At 39.9% G+C, this 15990-nt stretch overlaps 1 protein-coding gene and 1 long non-coding RNA gene across 3 annotated transcripts in view; one reads left to right on the top strand and one right to left on the bottom strand.

The window, feature by feature from the left end:
- LOC136702543 (uncharacterized) overlaps positions 1–6499 on the bottom strand; it is a 28450-nt gene extending 21951 nt beyond the window's left edge. Inside the window, exon 1 of one of the 2 annotated variants that reach the window (XR_010803926.1) lies at positions 6255–6499. This is a non-coding gene — a long non-coding RNA (uncharacterized lncRNA). The remainder of the gene's footprint in view (positions 1–6254) is intronic. The other variant, XR_010803927.1, reaches the window with a different exon arrangement.
- Positions 1–15990, top strand: part of usta (uronyl 2-sulfotransferase a) — a 132926-nt gene that overhangs the window by 3186 nt on the left and 113750 nt on the right. The gene's annotated exons all lie outside the window — the stretch shown is intronic.

Here is a 15990-nt window from a genome sequence, read left to right as displayed (position 1 = left end):
TTTAGCTTTCAACCTTTGTTTACAAACAATAAAATGAAAGGTACCTCCTGAGATAATTATTAGCCACAGTTAGCTAACTGGTCCTTAAGAAAACATAGATGATTATGACCAACTGATATTTTTTTCACAGCAGTTGGTTCAGAAGCTTTTAAGATGGAACGATATGTTTGAGTAAGAAAGAGTGTAGCTTGTTTGTGGCTGAAGTTTAACTTGTCTAAGTTTTTATTCACTGCTTGAATTACCACAAACTCATTTGGTTTAGATTTGTATCGCTTTCAGTTTGTGTTTACTTTCATGGAAAGTTAGTGTTAGTTTAGTCTCGCAATGCCAGACACTACGAAGAGTGTGGTACTTTTCTCCATATAACATGGCCAAAAACCGGCACCTACTGCAGGAAAAGAAATTTGACTGCCATGAAAAAGTACCAATCACAAGTCTGCGCTTTTGGCATGACGTGTGGAGGCAGTCTTTCACGCTGGGACAATAGCAGAGCTAGTAGGATGTGTGTATACACTGATGTACAGAGAGCCAATCACAATGCAACTGGCAGAATCCTGACAGTGCGGCCAGATCCATGTACTGAACACTCCGTCAACTTGTGGGAGGAGCATCAGTGGCTGAGATTAGTGTTAGTTTCATCTTAAGTTGATTAATGCATCTTAAACAGCAAAATTAGTCAACATTTACCCACCTATGGGGCAGGAATAGAGCAAAATTCTCCACCATTTTCATGCTGTTTAATGGTCTGAGGTCTCTGCCATTTCTTGGCTGTGGCAGAGAGAATCCTGAGCCATTTCAGAGCGAGACTCTTGTATCCCCATTTACAGAGCTAGTGCTGCATACAAACGTCGGACCATTTTTCAAGTGCCCAAACACACCAGAGAGCTAGCAAATGGTGAGGAAACATTCTCTGAATTCTATACAAATAAAAAGTGGTTTGGATTGGAATTGGGAATTGTCTATTTTTTTAAATAAACAAGTAAAATAAAGTAATAAAATAAATAATTGAAAAGTTCTCAAATAAAGGATTAGACAACAAAAATAGTGGACCTTTAGCAGTGTAACTATTCAACAATAATACAGAAATGATTGATTCAATACTGCCTTTGTGCTTCAACACACTGTCAGATGAGGAAGAATCTGAGCCAAATCATTTTTCTAACACAATCATCAGTCTATTGTTTTAGAATGTGTCACCCAGTCTTCTTCCAGCATAAAGTAAATGTGTCAGCCGTTATTGTTTTGAAATATCAGCAAAATCAAACCATCAGCCCAAAGAAATTATCTGCTGATGCTGCTATAAACCAAACATCACTAATATTAAGGGGCAATTGTTGAGTCATTTAGGGCATTGTGTTATATGAAGTAATGCATTATGTATTATGAGAAATGTTTGGGTCATTTGAGACAGTACTTTAGACAAGACACTGCATTACAGTTATGAGACAGTTATTAGGTCATTCGGGACAGTGTTGGGTATTTTGTGGCAGTTTTGGGTCATCTGGGTCCAATGCTATACACTGTAATGTGATTTATTACTATAGTTAGGTATTATGAGAGTGTTATTTGAGGTAGTGTTTTATACAAGTCTGTGTTATGAATTATTAAGTTATTGGGGCAGTGTGTTAAATATCTTGAGATCGTTTTAAACTCTAACTCTATTTAAATGAGCTTAAATAATACTGATTAAATAATTTTGATTATGTAATTATTGTGATGGGCCTATAAGACAGATGCTAGATCATTTGGGGTATTATATGAGACAGTAAGAAGGGTATTGAAGATCTGTATTTGGTTACATTTGAAAGTGAGGTGTTTGTTTGTGAGTTAGATACTTGGAGACTGTTTACATGTGTTTGGCAGTATTAGGTCTATTAAGAGATTATAGTTCATCTGTTGCACTGCATACTTGTTTGCCACCTTTCACCCTGTTGTTTAAATGGTCAGGACCGCTAAAAAGCATGATTCAGGTGAAGGATGATTCTGCAGTGATACTGATGTTAGTGTTACTGGTGGATCAGACATAGCAGCGCCGCTGGCGTTTTTAAAGCCCTCATTGTCAGTGCTGGCCTGAGAATTGTCGACCAACCCAAAATATCCAGCCAACAGCGTCCTGTGTTCACTGATGAAGGACTAGAGGACGTCCACCCAAACAGATGAGTTAGTCTCTCTGATTTCTAAATTTTAAAATATGGACTAAGTAGGTAGATAGTTGTAAATGGACGTGGTGTTTAAAAAAACGAGCAGCACTGCTGTGCCTGATCCACTTGTACCAGGGCTGAGAATGATCCACCAGCCAAATCATACAAGGAGTTGGTCAAAACATTCTGATACGACTATGTATCTGACAGTGACTTGCAGTGACTTACACTGTCTGTAGTCATGTGTGTGTATGAGGTCCAGGCGATGTCATATTCGTATTTGATGGTGGTAAAACTGGAACAGTGTGTTCGCTTATGAGTATGAGACTGTGTATTAGGTCTTGTTTGACAGTAGTTTAGATGTGCTGTGTATTAAAGGGCAGTGTGTTAGATATTGCAGTTGCATATGTTAGGAAATATGTGTTAGGTCAGTGGTTGCCAGCCCTGTCCTGCATAGTTTGGGTTTCCCTGCTCCCACTTCAACTGATGAAGGCATAAATGAGCTGATTAACTGGATCAGGAACGTTAAAGCAGAGAAGATGCCAAAACATATCAGGCAGCACTATTTAGCAAAAAGGAGCAGAAAAAGAAATAACACGTAAATATGCATTAGGTATTTAAAAAAGGTATATCAATAACTTAATTACATTTTTTGTAATTACCGTCTATCATCATTGAACATGCTTATTATATTTAATAGCAGATATTTTTTGCAGTCTAAATTTTAAATTATTTTAATAAACGGATGTCTGTTTTGTGTAGTGTGTTACTTGTGAAGTATGATGTATTTACCCTGATGGGGTTAGAGTCCTTAGGCAAGACTCCCAACATTACAATCCCTCTGTAACATGATTAGAATGGTGTTATAATGGAGTTAAAGCATCTGCTAAATGGTTTAATTATAAGTGTATGTTTTGTTCATTGTATTTCACTGTGTGTGTGTGTACAGAACGACAGTGCTGGGTTTATGACAAGTTGAAATAGTTATGCCTACAATCAATATATTAGTGAGAAACAAATCTTCTCTCCATTTCTTTTCTCCATCCTCCAAAACACACACACTCCCTCCATGAAAACACATACATAAGGTTTAAGAGACACAGACAAATTTGTACTCTAGTCTTAAATGATGTGATAAACATCTGGATAAGGACTGTTCTGACTCCTCAGCCTGTAATCCCTCAGGTCATCTTGGGTTTCCATGATCTGGGCCTCAGACAAACACACACTCACACACACACTGGCCTAATGCCTGTTGACACGTTTGCTCACAGCCCATAGCTGAGGGATGCTTGGCCTTGAGTTTGATGTCCTTAGTGTCATGTACAGCTACTCCAGAGCACCCCATATTGGCAGTGATTTTCATGTTGTTTGTGCACAGTTGAATGATCGTATCTGTGTTCACAATGGGTGTGATTTAAAGTAACTAAATTTATTAATAAAAAAAAAATTGTCTACAGACTTAAATATACAACTATTCTGTACTATGCTCAAAAACAAGTGTGTATCCATTAACATCCAGCCCGACTTGTCCTCACTTAGAAATCTAACACCATCTACAGCCAGAGCCAAAGTGCAGTGTGTAACAAAGCTGATATTGGCATTCCAAAGTTTCCATGTTTTAAGATGTGCTAAGCAGTGCATGTTTTAAGGTGGAACAGAAAATGTCAAAGGCATATATCAGATTAATAAAAAAAGAGTAATACATTGACTTACTGTGCAAGAGTTCTGTTTATTCCAATATTAGAATTAAATATATTACAGTAATAGTGATATTCTGTTTGTGAATGTGTTGATTTAACCCTTTCCTAATCTCTTTGTTGCAGAGGTTATTACCCAATACCCAATTTTACTGATTAACAGATCCTTCATTATGTTAAATCAAGTGTGCTATTAAGCCTCTATGATGGAGAATATATGGAAACAAACTTTGTTCTTCACGTTCGCTCACAACACTTCTACTTTTTTTGGGGGGAGGGGGGGTCCTTTTTACATGTACTGTACTTATGATACTGTATTTGTTGTAATTTTAAATAATTGTATACAAGCACCACACTAATTGAGAAGACAAATTGTTTTTAAAAATAATAATCTTAGGGGCACATTACTTTATATGGCTGTTTTTTTGGATGTTTGAAATCAAATTCCATGACAAGCACTATTATCATCTTATTTTTTTGTGCATTTTATTTCTTTGTTTTTAATCACTACTCACAGTCTGTCTGCATGGGTCTCTCTCTCTCTCTCTTTCTCGGATGGTAGTTCTATAAGCAGTCAGGACACAGAGGCATGTGTGGAATGTTTTGGTTTCTGTAGAGAGGCAAGACCCTCCAGTGATGCTCTAAAATACTCCGCTAAGCACAGGGCCAGACACAGACTGTATGTGTGTCTGTGTGTGTGTTTGTTTAGCCACCTCTTTGGGGATGTGTGTGCATCTAACAGCCTTTGTCTCACAGCCTCTTTAATCATGCTAGTTTGGGACATTATGCCTTGTGGACCCACGTAGTGATGCGCTATCCACACACACACACACAAATTCCTTTAAAGAAGGAGGATATCTCTGGTGAATACAGAATAAAAGCAAACTGGAGTTGTGGCCACTAGTTCAGTTTTCCATTTACACACCCTGAGGTCTGCCTCATCATAACTCCATTATAGAGCTTGAGTTATATCCCTGAATCCCTGACCACTCTGACCACTCCGTGTCTCTAGAGAGAATGGGAGTTAAGTGTTTCATTGATGTTTTACAGTTTTTAAACCAAAAGTTTGGGACAAAAAAAAAAATATTATATATTTCTTAAATATTATTTTTATCTGAATTCTACTTGCCTTGTATGTCTGGTTTCATGCATCAGACACATCCATAATTCACTTGTACATGACCATTATTCCTCTGAATGTGAAGAGGCTGTTACACTCCCTTTAAGACATGTATAAGTGCCCTCTTTTCTTATTGGCTTCCCTGTATAGAGCAGTCTGGACCAAACTTTGGAACACCGGGACAGTCCAGGAACATGAACAGCACATTTCAGATATCTTGCAGTGCTGTTTATTCTTTAGAAAGCTGCATCTGTTTTCCCGCTGCCAGGAGCTGCACAACATTTAAACATTCCTCCAACAACTACTACAGAAACTGTGTTACACACCGTGTGCAGCACCAACACTCATAACTTTAATGGGAATGGGCTGCCTAAACTGCTGTAGGCTGAATGGGAATAAGTAAATGAGAAAATGCCTTATGGTTTGAATCATGGAGCTGGCTTGTAACTTCAGTCAGGATCCATTAGTTCACAAAACGCTCCATAAGGAATTATTCACATTAATGAGTAATTAATTAATTAAATCATATGTACTTGTTGAGCTTGAAATTATAAGGGGTTTTTTAAATAATTTTTGGGGTTGTTTTCCAGACAGGGATTAAGCCTAGTTCTGTACTTCACTGTCAGAAAAACCGTCACTGTGACGGTTACCCTCAGGGGTACATTTTACCTTGAGCTAAGGAATATGTTTTTTAACGTGTTTGTTTTAAGAAAATGGCGAATAGCAAGCGGTATTAAATGAGAAATTTTCGTGGTGTATACGGGGATAGCGAGAAATAACAATGGCACTGAAGGAATAGTCAGCGTTTTGTTTGTTCAAAAAAAAAAAAAGAAATTGAGTAACGAGATTTTCAAAAGCTAACGTCAGCCTTGTTTAACCGCCGTTTTAAGGTGGAACAGAACATTCAAATAAGGGGCTGGTGTTAGTCTCGTAAACGGAATCGTTTAAGTTAGAAATAAACATTTAAATAAGAAAACTGGGAAAGCCAATATCTGCCTCCGTTTAAGGTGTATGGGGAAAATCATTAAGATAGTTTAGCATCGAATTGTGACAGGTTTAAGGCTAGAAGCGCAGAGAGTGTGGTGTTTATTTGAGTGCTGTGACTGGCTGACTTTACTCTGAATACCGTGTTACTTTGGTGTGGGAGGGAAGCCAGCGCGGCGCTCGGAGTCAGTCACAGCGGTCAAACCAGCGGCTCTCTGTGCTCTCAGCGGGACAAATAAACTGCCTCCAATGTTAAGGTGGAATGAAAATTCGAATATGAATCTGGTAGTTAAGCTAATTTTCCGTTACCTCAAGCGGCAAAGACAGCGGTGGCTCGTTCGCTTTTCGCCTCACAGTCTCCTCTTCTCCTGAGATTTCACTCCATTTGAAGCGGATAAATTTATCTAATCCGCCAACGACGTTTACTGCAGCACTCTGTCAACTTTAACACTCACTGAATTTAGAGTTCAGTGTTTGAGTGTTGTGTTTGTAGTCGATATTAAGGGGTCCACTGCCTCACCGGAAGTTCTAACTGAAAATGAACAAAATGAAAATCAGGTGGATGTTATTTGACCGTTAAGTGTTGATTTCGTACGCCCCATTTCGTCTCCAGGACTTATGTTCTTTTAATTCACACAGTTCTACAATAAAATTAAAGCTACTGTTAACGATAAGTTACTTTTACACGGTTTGTACCTTTAGGAGCAATAATGTACCTGTACCTTACCTTTATTTCTGAGAGTGTATATCCCACTTTCAATGGCAAAACACTGTTAAAAATGTTGTGTTAATCCCTTTCGGGGAAACCGACCTGTTTTGTGTTAAACTCCAAACTTTAACGACACTGACGTTTTTAGGTGAAAATATACCTTTTTTAAAGTGCTTTTAAATGTTTTTATGATTGACATCACTACTACTTCAGTTCAGGTAGTGAACAATGAATTAGTCACTATAGTCAAGAAGCGAATACATAAAGGTAAAAGAATATGTATAAGACACACACACACACACAGACACACTTATGTTTAGACAGATCTAGAGGCAGACCTGTCTGATCCCACACACACCAAAGAGTAAAGATTAGCCACACATGACCATCACACTGGAACAATTGTTTGTGTGTGTGTATGTTTCCTTTGCTTTTCTCCATCTCCTTATGGGTCAGATCCCCCAAGTGTGAACTGTGTCTTTTTACAACAGCACACACAGCCATGCTTCGGTACAGTGCAACACCTGTGTGTGTGTGTGCACGTAATTTTGCTGGTTTCTTATGAATAATGATAATAAGGAAAGCCCCTTTATATTCTGTTGAGGCTGTAGAATGACAGCTTTACAGAAGTAGACATTGGCCTTGAGAAGTGTCTGGACGAAGGGCAGATGGGAAGATGTTGCTGAAGCTGACAGAAAACGGGTGTGTGGAGCTGTCATTCAAATTTTAAAGGCTCCCATCGTGAATGGGGTTTGTTGTTGGTGGGCACCCAGTTGCCAGATTGTTGATTTGTTTATGAGGTTTGAAAAACCCACAGTGCTGAATGGGTTCTAACGTGGGTGGAAAACTGCTGAGTTTTATAGGCTCTGAAATAACTTACATGCAGACTGTGCTGATTTAGGAATTTGAATAACAGGCACAAGTGAATATACTTCATATTTTCAATACCCTGCATGTCCAGAAGTTTATAGAAACCCTTTATGAATGGTGAACTCTGTTTTAAGGTACACCCATTGTGGACAGACTAGAATTATCCTCGTAGAGAAGCATAAAAGTAAAAGAGACACTGTCAGGCTGCTGCTCTTAAGTTTAAGGTCACTATGCCTGATGCATAGCATCTGCTCCACAGCTATGGAACATTGAAACTGTGCTCTATGAAATGATGGAACATTAGCCAGTAACTGTAAAAGGATGTGCTAGTCTCCACCCTCTCAGCCTGGTTGCAGAAACAGGGCCTAATTCAAAAAACCTTATCTAGTGCTGGGCGATGTGACCCCAAATCAATACCATGATTAACTTAACATTTTACCTCAGTTACAATAAATGAACAATTATTATTATTATTTTTTGCCCTCATAGTTCACTAATGGGGTTTGTACTGTACATGCTCATGCTCATGATACAGACCATGGCAGCACGGTGGTGCAGCAGGTAGTGTCGCAGTCACACAGTTCCAGGGGTCTGGAGTTTGTGGGTTCGATTCCTGCTCCGGGTGACTGTCTGTAAGGAGTTGGTGTGTTCTCCCTGTGTCCGCGTGGGTTTTCTCCGGGTGCTCTGGTTTCCTCCCACAGTCCAAAAACACATGTTGGTAGGTGGATTGGCAACTCAAAATTTTGTGTGTGTTGCGTTGTGAAGGACTGGCGCCCCCTCCAGGGTGTATCCCCCGCCTTGCGCCCAATGATTCCAGGTAGGCTCTGGACCCACCGCGACCCTGAACAGGATAAGGGCTTACAGATAATGAATGAATGAATGAAACAGACGAGTGGGATTAACTTTGGTCACAAAAATCTTTTTTTTTTTCTTTGGGTCAGTGTTTACATTTGACTCGTTTATGTTCAGTGTCATCATCACTAAGTCAAAACATGCCCAAACAACAGACATAGCATTTTTCTTAGGTACAAGCTGCTCAAATTGTTGTGTTTAGGTTCTCCTCCATGTTGCTTCCATGTGGCCGGTTGGATGGGGCAGGATCACATGACTACTTGTGGGTTTAAAGGGACAGTACATAAACACCCAGTGGGGGGTGTATTGACAGAATTAACAAAAAAACAAAATGATGTACAGAATTAAAAGAAATCAATATAATTTATATATAAATTGAAAATGATGTCGATTAGAGCTTCTGAATGTAAATCTTGATTAATTTTCGATTAATTGCTCAGCCCTACACTAACCCAAATGTTGAATGGAGTAGAATACCCTGAAACATACACTTCTGATATAACCTGACAAAAAATAATTGGCTATTTATATAGCATCCATTTTATACTGAACCTTAAAGTGAGTAATAAAAATTGTGCCTAGATTAAAATTAGATATCATAACTCTTGGCTGCTAAACTTGTTGCATGAACTTAAAGTGAAACTTCTTGTTAAGATACGAGTCCTGCATATGCATTAACAACATATTGCATTCACTCCTTACTTACTCCCCGTTACATTAACACACACGCACACACACATACTCACATTTACACAAGCCAAACACGTTTTGAGAAGCAAACGTCCTGGGTGTTATGTTTACTGCTTATTTAAGCTTTTGCTTCCTTGCATCCCTCGCCTCATCAAACCTGTGGAAGTGCAATAAACACAAATGGGTCTCACATGAGTGGGCTTAAAAACAATGGCAAGCAACCAGGTGTGAAAACGTGTGTGTGTGTGTGTGTGTGTATTCACACAGACAGCCTGAGGACTAGATAATTTTCCCATTTGTTTTGTAGTGTTGTTACAATGATTGACAGCTTCTCACTTAGTATGAACTACACCTGTGCCCAGTACGTATTCATTTATTGATTTCCAATCATATTAAGACACCAGTCTTTCCACACATTGACATAACAGATCTTTTAACGTTGGTGAATTAAAGGAACACTACATAATATTTTCACGTTAAAATTACAGTTTCAGATTCATTGTGAAGCTTCACTGATCTGTAAAAGGGTGAGTGGAGCCTCTCTTGTTTCTTTTCCGGGCTTAGCACTGCAGAATCTGCACTGTGTAACTTAGGGAGGAGGGTTGGAAAAGAACCCACGCCCTGTCCCCCCACATTTCAGTACAGTGTTGTAAAAGTGACTAACACTAGGGGGAGACACAAGAGCTCTTAAAAAAAAAACCAAATTAAAGGTACACTAGGTAAGGATTTTTTTTAACTCCTGGGATCTCCGTACAAAAATAGAGCGTATTTCACAATACACTTTTACAGCACTATCCTGAAATCAAGGGGAGGTGGTAGGTGGGAGTGGTTTCCTACCCTTCTCCAAAAGTTACATTGTATAGTTTCTATAGTGCTGAGCCTGGAGAAGCAACAACAGAGACACTGTTCTCTCTATTACAGGTCACTGAAGCATCAGAATTAATGTATACTACATAGTGTTCCTTTAATAGCACATTTATCATGCTTTGCAAAGATGATATTACCGTAAAAAACACTGCTCTTGAACTGCACTTGTTGAACAGTGTGTGTATAAATGCTGACTACATGGCCATCCTCAGATCACAGTGTCAGGCATCAGAAAAATCTTCTTCATACCTTGGTGGAAACACAAGTAAAAATATGTCTTAGCTGTTGTATGTGAAGGGCGGCACGGTGGCGCAGCAGGTAGCGTCGCAGTCACACAGCTCCAGGGGCCTGGAGGTTGTGGGTTCGATTCCCGCTCTGGGTGACTGTCTGTGAGGAGTTGGTGTGTTCCCCCCGTGTCCGCGTGGGTTTCCTCCCACAGTCCAAAAACACACGTTGCAGGTGGATTGGCGACTCAAGATTGGATTGGCGTCCGTAGGTGTGAGTGAATGTGTGTGTGTCTGTGTTGCCCTGTGAAGGACTGGCGCCCCCTCCAGGGTGTGTTCCTGCCTTGCGCCCAATGATTCCAGGTAGGCTCTGGACCCCCCGCGACCCTAAATTGGATAAGCGGTTACAGATAATGAATGAATGTTGTATGTGAGTGAGGCTTTAGAAAACTGCTTAATGTCACTACAATTACATTGCTTAATGTAACAAATGATCTGCTTTGACCTGTTAAACCAATTTGTTAGCTAAAAGCCACAATCTTGCCCCACCCTGCCTATTTATAGAAGTGTTCTCACAGTATGTTGAGCGGTCCACTGAAATTGTATTATCTGCAGAATAAAAAATAATCCGTGTCTGTTTTCTGACATTTTTTTTAGACCTCAGCTTCATAGCTTAAAGGCTAGCTAACAGATGGCATTAGCAATGACTGTTTTGGGGAGGGGGGAACAAAAATAGGGTGACCAGACGTCCTCTTTTACCCGGACATATCCTCTTTTTTAGACTAAAAAAAATGTCCGGCCAGAATTTCACAAACGTCCGGGATTTTGTTTTTCTAGAGCTTACATAGAACTTCGAGAAGCGTTTCGTTCACAAACTAGTCCCGCCCTCCCCTACTCCGATTGGTTCGATTGAGTGAGAAGGGGGCGTGGTGTAGTAGCCTAAAATCTTCTGATTGGACGGTCTGACTGTAGAGCTACCGTTATTGGTCGATAACCTTCTCTGTAAACATTTAATTGGTCAGTCTGCACGTCAGTAGTCCTTGTTTACGTCAGGCAAAGCTCATGTACCTACCCTCATCTCGAGCAGCTATGCCGAAACGTAAATGTAAGTTCTCGGATGAATTAAAAAAGAAATTCCCATGTTTTCCCATGTGTAGCAAATAAAGGTGTAAAGGACCTAAAAGCACACAAAGCACTATTGTCCCACAATTCAATGAGAAACAGTATTTTCACGTCTGAAAAAAATGCTGTCCCAAATAGTGTCCTACTCCCTACATAGTGCACTTCACAGATTATAAAACTAGTAGTGCTGCACAGACAAAGTGCATTAAATGTTACACAGATGGATTGTTGAATAAAAAGTTAAAAAAAAAATATAAAGACGTAAAATGCAGTTTTTAATGCACCAAACTTTTATTTTATGATCTACACTGTGCACTATGCAGTGTGGAGTTTTTTTTTAATTCAGACTTTGAAAAAATGTCAGATAGCATTGCAGCTGCTGCTTGGTATTATTTAAACTGACTTGGTATAAAAAAAAAGTCAAATTTTTCACATGTTCACCTGAATAAAATGATTTCACCATCCAGCACAGGCCTAACATGACCCTTGTGACCCATGTTACGTTATTTGAACGGTTACTTTTTCTGTGGACTGTGAACATGGACAATGCATTAAGCACTGAATTCTTATTTTTGGCAAATGCAAATCTAACCATTCACATTGTGTTTTTCTTTTCCAAAACCTCGGAATTACAAAATTGGGCCAATTACCTCACTTAATTAATGATAAAATGCCAGAGACATTAAGGCATTAATCCTCAAGGAAAACCAGGAAATGGACCATTTAGGAGCTCATGAGCAGGAGCTCATTTCAAGTAATTTTCTCAGGTTACAAGGTGTTTTGCTTTCCTCTGAATGAATGAAGTTGTTTTGCAAAGTCAGTTGGAATCACTTTGAAAAGGTTCTCAAGTGTCTTGTAAGACTAAAAAACAGCTGCAGCAGTTGATAGACACACTACTTGTCCAAAGGATTGTAGACATTATTGTGGAAATCCACCCAGCACTGAACTGGGCAGCTGACTGCATTCTGGAGTGCTGGATCTCCATTCAATCCCTTTGGGATGAGTTGAGTGGCTGTTGCAATCCAGAACCAATAATCCCAAATTTACAGAATGTCTACAGCAAAAATAAGTCAATAATACCCACCTATGCAGCAGGAGTATAGCAAAATACTGTTTTCCCTGTAGTGAGAGAGAAACCCTGGCACACTGAGACAGTTACATCTGTGATTCGTAAAAACATTACAGAGATTTTGATCACACAAATGGACTGGAGTGCCAGCAAACTTTGAGAAAACATCCTCAGAATTTTTTTATTCTGAATGTCGCTGGCTTTATTTTCAAAAAGTCCTCTGCCACATACCACAGTGTTATTCTTCTCCAATATCTTCCACTCACCACAGTGATGGACCCCAACACATTTTTGGCAGAGGTGTGTCAGTGAAGTTTTCTTTCAGGTGATGGAGTTATGGGAGGTGTGGTATTTCGCAGCTGCCTCACCTCTGACTTGAAGACAAACTTCTCGCAAAAACTGTTAAAAACAAGTATGAAACTACCACAGTCTCATTCACGTCGACCACTGGCAGACTGTGACAGAGTGAAGATGCAGCACAATCATAACCAAGCTAATAAGCTCATAAATAAAGCTTTGTATAAACAGACGTCTGCTGTAAAAGTGGAAGTAGGACAGTGTTCCTGTTGATGTAGGTTGTAGCCAGCTGGCAGAAGTTCAGAAATGTGTGTGGCGCTGTCAGCTGGTCTCTGGGTGGGTCATATTTGGGCAGATCCAAAAGCTTTAAGCTCCAGGAACAACTATTAGACCATTAAGGAAGCCATAATTCTATGTTTTTCTTGCCTTTTTTGTCATCTTGTCTGCTTATACACTGTAACCTTGCTACTTTAAGGTGTACCCACTGTGGATTCAGATGTTCAGTTGGACACACACACAGCTTGTATAATCCAGGAAGGTATGAAATGAAATAGAACACTGTACATGTGCTTAAGGTCACCATGCCCAATACCAGGTGTCAGCTGTAGGGATATAAAGGACCCTAACATTGAGTTTTGGAGTAATGGAAATGTTTTCTCTGGACTGAGCTCCAGTTAATACATTCTGAGTCATGTGACGGGCGGTACAGTTGCGCAGCAGGTAATGTCGCCGTCTCACAGCTCCAGGGATCTGGGTTTGGAAGTTCAAGTCCTGCTCCGGGTGACTGTGAGGAGTTTGATGTGTTCTCCCTGTTTCCTCAGGGTGCTCCGGTTTCCTCCCAGGATCCAAAATCACACTAGGATTGGGTACTCAAAAGTGTCCGTAGCTGTGAGTGTGTGTGTCACCCTGTGAAGGAATGGCGCCCCCTCCAGTTTGTGATCTCGCCTTGCGCAGAAGTGATTCCGGGTAGGCTCGCAACCCTGAACTGGATAAGCGATTACAGATAATGAATGAATGATTAATTGAATGAGTGATCATTATCTGATGTCACTAATGTTTATGTGGTCAAGAGCAATCAAATCCTCATTGAAATGTTTCAACATTTAATAAAGTCTTCCCAAAAGAGTAAAAAATGGAACAAACACCCAGTTGATATCTTATTCAGAAGAACACATTGGGTGACAGACTTTAGCTTTTACGATGTCCATTAAAAGCGCATTAGGTTGCAATAATCTAGCATTAAGGAGAATGTAGACAGATAGCTGCTGTTCTCAAAGCAAAACAACATTCAGCATGTTTCCAGTCACATAATTTGGTTTGTGAACCAGAAAAGTTAGTGCCCAAAGCGAACCGTGATGTCTGTGGACGAGACAAGCTTAAGAAAGAGCCAGAAAGATCACAGAGCCTCAAAAAAAAGTGTTATTGTGCAGTGGAGCTGGACAGACTGATTTAGAATTGGTTATATATACATATATATATATTAGGAAATATAACAAGAGCATTCTCTGTTTGTATGTGTTTCTGGGGCTGTGGAGTTTAGCATGACACAAGGCGCATAGGCTATTTTTCTCCACTGTTCACAAGCTCTTTAGGATAGCTCAGAACTCTGCAAGATTTACACGTGTATTATATCGCACTCTGATATGAACCCTCTGTAAAAAAGTGACCCTGTCACTTTATCTCTGGCAGTGGCACTGAATTAAGCCAGACCAACACTGGAGCCGAGCCTTTTGGTGGAAAAGAGCTAGTAGTTTTTTTTCCCATGTCTCCAGCACACAAACAGACCAAAGAGCTAGTAAATGATGAGGAAACATCCTCTGAACTTTATAACACGTGTATTGGATTAAAATCACATACATTGCCTTTCAAAGAGCTGCTTTTAACTTCCACATCTTGTGGCATGCCTTTATTGTTGTAATGGGGGTCTCCTGCTGGAGCAGCATGATACAGGCCTGCTGCTGAAGGTCTGCAGCTAAAACATATTGGAGTCATTCAGCAGCTGCAGAACTGGAAGTATCTCAAGAAAAACCTGTAATTTGGATCCGGAGGTGGCACCAGGATTACTTTGCTTTCTGCACTTCTGGACCAAATGATGAGATTATGATTTCCAACGTCTTTATTGTTTTTTGTTTCTTGTTTTGGAGTAACAAAATGTCCAGTGGAATGGCAAACAAACCGAAAACATCATATTCTTGGAAGTTAGTGGCAGGAGAAGGCCTTGTCCTTGTTCTGGGATACTTCTTTGACGGTGTAATCATTCATTAAAATGCCTTGTTAAAGAGGGGGGAAAGGGGTGGGGGAGGTCAGTGCCGGTGGCCAAGAGTGTACCTTGTTGTGGTTGGTCTGCTTTCGTTACAGCCATGTGAACCACAACCCGTTTCGGCTACTCTCTTTTACTACTTATGAAAGAACAGAAATATTCGCTTCAGAATAGCAACCTTCAATATACACCACTCTGATAGGGCAGCCATGCCCTTTGGTGTGTAACCACTACATGCTGGTCTTCAGAAGTGTGTGTATGTGTGTGCTTGGCACAACACTTTCATGTTTTATATAGGCCACGCTCTGTGAGTTGTGCCCGCTAGCTGCTGTTTTCCTCAGCGTCTCGGTGCCAGCTCACATTAGCAATCATTTAATCCAGTCCCAGCAGTGAGCTCTGCTCTAAGAGTGAGCCTAGGTCAGTAGCTTATGCTAAAACCCACAAAGATATAAACATCTGGAGACTAGGTCCAACTTTTTAGCTTCCCTTGCACTTGAAACACCTGTGAGAATAACAATGTAACAAAACCACAGTCTGGAAGTTAATCTTGTGGGGTTTTTTTTGTTTTGTTTTTATTCTTTTTTGGGGGGGGGCCTGTGGACGTGAGAAATTACTTTTTCCCAGGTACTGACTGTTAGCATGTCTTAGCATTTGGTAAACAGACACACACATACACACACACACCCACACACAAACCTGGAGCAGGTGTAAGCATTTGGCATACTAGGTACAAAATGCATGCATTTTTACTTTTCCCAAAGACCTTTACATGCCTTGCAGTTAGCTGAATTTTAATGTCACAACAACCAGTAAAAGGTCTTCCAAATCTTGGAGTGGGATGGCAAAATAGCTCATCAAAGCAATCAGCCATTTCCTATCAGAGATTCTGAAAAAAATATAATTTAAACATAGGCACCCCATTTGGGGACAAACTGTTTCATTTAGGGACTACAAAGCAATTTGATTCTTCACCTCATGTCAGTATCATTTTATTTAAACATTTATGCTTCTTTTTATGGTAAAAATTACAGATTTTATACAATTAAATTTTATTTTGAACGTAAATAACATGTAATGTCATTACT

This window comes from Hoplias malabaricus, chromosome 7, assembly GCF_029633855.1.
Source record: "Hoplias malabaricus isolate fHopMal1 chromosome 7, fHopMal1.hap1, whole genome shotgun sequence".
Classification (NCBI taxonomy): Eukaryota; Metazoa; Chordata; class Actinopteri; order Characiformes; family Erythrinidae; genus Hoplias; species Hoplias malabaricus.
This window is presented reverse-complemented; position numbering and strand designations above follow the sequence as displayed.